General features: G+C 49.2%; 1 pseudogene; it reads right to left on the bottom strand.

The window, feature by feature from the left end:
- Positions 1-552: 552 nt before the first annotated feature.
- LOC102812019 lies at positions 553-3,560 on the bottom strand (annotated as a pseudogene).
- Between the last annotated feature and the right edge of the window lie 430 nt (positions 3,561-3,990).

The following is a 3,990-nucleotide window of genomic DNA, read 5'->3' as shown; positions in this document are numbered from 1 at the left end:
TCCCTTGTGACACCTTTTCCCTCCCTCTTCTCCTGAAATTCTTGGGAAACTAGATAGGACCCAGAGGACTGGCCTTCAAGAGTGATTCTGAATGAAATTTCATTGTCCTGGAGGAAACAGAGAGCTAAGAATTTGTCTTTTCCTCACAGGAAATCTGCCTATTATTTCTTCCTCTTCTATCTAGATCTTCTAGGTTGGTGGATTAGGTGTATGTCTGAGGTCGGATTATAGGAAAACAAATATTTTATGGAGGAGGGTGAGGAGAGAGGCAAACAGGGTTTGTTCCTCTACCTCACAGCTTCCTATTTCAAGGGATTCAGGATCTATCAATCAGCAACAATCTGAACACCACAGAAGAACTTTAGATATGGGTATGTAAGTAATTGGTCCACATATAGCCCACCTGTCACCTGCTACAAATGGAAGAGAACTGGGAGGGCATTGTGCCACTGCAGCCATGGGCCTTCTGAGCTATAGCCTCAACCCAGAGGGCAGGCTTCCTGATTGGGTGGTGGATAATTCTCCTTTCCCAACTTTTAAGAAGTGTATGGCCTATAGTTGAGAAGAGACATCCATCTTTTTGGGGCTGCCTGGAGTATTTGAAGCAGAGGTGGTTGTGGTAGAATCCTCAATAGAGACTCTGAGATTCAAGAATTCCAGGATGATGTCCCATAGGCAGTAAATCAAATGCCTGTTGATGAGGGGTTGCTGAGAGGCCCCAGCTCAGCTGGCATTTGTTCACTCCAAGGATTTCTACTACAATATCTGGCAGGACTCCCATCAGGCTCTGCAAAGCCTATTGCTCAGTAGCTACCTTCTGCTCGTGGGTCCTCATGGGTCGAGGTAATTCAGGCAAAACACCCCCAGGCCAGGTGGACTCCTGAAGAAGTAGGAGGTACTGTAGCCAGCGCTGTGGACATGTTAGATTAGCTACCTGTACCTCTAGCCACCTCTGAATTAGAGTCTCAAAGATCAGATGAAGAACTTTTTGCATGTTTTCAGTAAATAACCATCTCCACTGTTCCACGAGCAGCAAGAGGAGCAGATTCAGGGCTGTGTCAGCTAACTCTGTCTCTGTCTGTGGATCACTGTTGCTAAGGTCATGGGCTGGCACAGTTACATCTGACAAGCAACCATCCATACATCCCTTGGTTTGTTCGAGATCTTTTTCTAGGGCTTCCTCTGGCCTGGCTGCATTTCTAATAACTTACTCTGTTTTTCAATAAAGGACTCCATTCCAGACAATGATAGTGTATCTGATTCCACACGGCCTTCTTGTAGACAATAGAGGACTTTCTCATGTGTTTCCGACATACTCAGTGGTGGTGCAATTTTACTGGATGAAAATCTCAGTTTGGACTTGTTAGCCTTCTTGCCTTCTGTTTGGGACTTGCTTTCTGTCTTAGCCTCACTCAGCTCTTCTGTAGGACTCTGGGGCTCAGAGTGAGGAGATGCTATCTTCAAGGTAACCACGATAGCACTCACCACCATCTTGTCTATTCTGGAGACCATGAAAGGTTTCTTGACAAAGGCAATCCGAGCACCTGTATTGAGAGCAAGGAATTCTTGCATCTCCTCAGCGCTGGCAATCTCAGGAATGGCACACAGTTGCTTTAGGAATGATTCCAGAAGGCTCTTACAGGCTTCAACTCTGTCACTATCCATGTTTCCAAAGGGAAGATCTGGAAAGAGCTTTTTGGGACCCTTCACATTTTTGATGAACTTTTGTAGATCTGGTTTCTCCTCCAGTCGGGTCTGCAGATTCAAGAACTCCCTGTAGCAGCGATTCACAGTGTGGTAGGCCAACTGCTGTAGACCACTGGTGTTCTCATCATCCAGGGATGTCTAGTACTTCATGGTGTAGAGTGTGTATGGGTGGAATCCAGTGCCACTGTGCTCTCGGGCAGTAATGGTGCCAGTGATACGAAGGTTCTGAATGACAACTGGGCCATCTGGACTACTGAGGGACTCAAAGCTGAAGGTAGCTGTGCTGAGAGAGTTGGTTGGAGATGTGGAAAGCAGAACGTGTGGCAGACCAGTCTCAAGAGAGCTCACACCATACGTGAGATCCTTCTCTAAGCATGAGGGGCGTGGGAGGGGGGTCATTTCTGGCCCCTCTGGCAAAGCTGTAAGAGAAGTGGCATCTTCTTGCTCTACTGTTCCGTGTGGTGTATCAATCTGGATGTCTGGGCAGGCATTCAGCATGGAGACCAGCAGGCCTGTCTCTGTTTCTGTCCTTGGATTCTCCTCAGCCTCTGTTCCTTCAATTCCTTCCGATCCCTCACCTTCCTTAGGCTCCAGAGCCTGGGAGCCCCTGAGGGCACATAGGGCATCTTGGATCCTGTCAGAAAGGAACTTGCCTGGGGTCAAGAGCATGATGGTTTCTTTGCCTAGTTCAGAGAGTGGAGACTCCAGCTCTTAGTCTTCACATAAGAACAGGGGGCCTCCAGTTTCTGGCTGTAGAAAATGAGATGAGTTGCTTCTGATTTTTCTTTCTTCTGGAACGCCACTCAAATCTCCCTCTATAGCTTCATGACCTTCTTCAGTCTCTCGGATGGAGTCTACAGGCCCCTCTGGCTCACTACAGTTTAGGAATGCTGGGGATGCTACTGGAGAAGGAGCCCTTACTTCCAGCAGACTCTTTACTTCACCAATTAGTGGCAGAGATGAAGGCATTGAGGGCTGTTCCAGGGCACTGGCTAAGCTGTGTGGTTCCGATTCTTTCCCTGGATCATCTCTGGCCTTTGAAAAGATGCCTACAAGGACAAGGTGGATCCAGTCAGGATCAGATAGCTTGCTGATCAGTGGTAAGATTACATTGCATATAATGAGTTCAACCACTACATAGGACCCAGTCCGGGTCTCTAAGTGAGGCTTAGGCACTAGTCCTCAAAGCAACACATCCACAATGCCACATGTATGGGTGACCTCAGTGCTGGGGCTCTGCACAGCAGGATGTGGGGCTATAACCTGGCAGTAAGTCTTCCAGATTTGGGAGGGCTTAATTGAACCACTTTGTTTCCCTGCAGTGGCTGCCTTTGCCTGAATATAGTTCTGCAGGTGACAACCACAGAGAGTCAGAACCCTCTGGGCAAGAGCATGACTGTCCACCAGGCTCATTCTTTTCCGGAGCTCCTGGACTAATCCTTTCATGGCTGTCTCCATCTCTTCTTCAAAGGCTGGCTCCTGGCTTACTAAGCGATACCAGGATGACACAAAGTCCCGGATAATCATCTGGATGGTGTGGTTGATCTGTTCCAGCTGCCTCTCTGCCTCAGGGCTTGGAGGGCAGGTGGCCATTGGGATGAAACGTTCCAGATACAGTTGACCTGTCACTCCTACAATGGCACTGGAGCCCAGCCATCCTCCCAGCACAACTAGCAAAGCAGACAGAAGACACACATTGACCAGAACGTGGATAACCAGGAGCCAGCCCAGCACGAACCCACAGTCATCAGCTTCCGGCTATCCAACAGGTTAAGGCTACTGCTGGACCCACCTGAGGACCCATGACTTGAGGGCACAGTCTCTGCCTTCATGGCTCTAAGGACCAGGTGGCTCCCCCAGTCGGCAGCCCTCTTTCTACTAAGAATAGAGGAGTTTCAGAGTTGGAGAAGAGGGAGTTAAGCTGCGTCCTTGATTTAAAAAATCTGGGGCATTATTCAGGAAATTAGGTCGGGCCCTCAAAGTCCATCAGGCACCGCAGGGCTGGGACAGCTGTTTGTTCCCTCACTTCCGCCAACATATCACCCAAACTAGAGCCTTCAGGTCATGCTTTTGGGAGACGCTGCAGCCTTCATTGCACAGAGAGGGGGTCTCTGTGCTGCCTCAGAGAGGGCGGTGTAGAAACCTTCAGGTCCCCCGACACTTACAAATGCCCTACGGCTGCTTTCAATCGGGACCTGATCAGACATAAGCAGTGAAGCGGATCCATCTGGTGTTCTTTCCGTCAATCCTAGCTCGCACCCATGGCAGGGTAGGGCCGAGAGG

This window comes from Chrysochloris asiatica, unplaced genomic scaffold (genome assembly GCF_000296735.1).
Source record: "Chrysochloris asiatica unplaced genomic scaffold, ChrAsi1.0 scaffold00079, whole genome shotgun sequence".
NCBI classification, from domain to species: domain Eukaryota; kingdom Metazoa; phylum Chordata; class Mammalia; order Afrosoricida; family Chrysochloridae; genus Chrysochloris; species Chrysochloris asiatica.
Note: the sequence above shows the minus strand (reverse complement) of the source record. Positions and strands in the feature narration are given on the sequence as shown.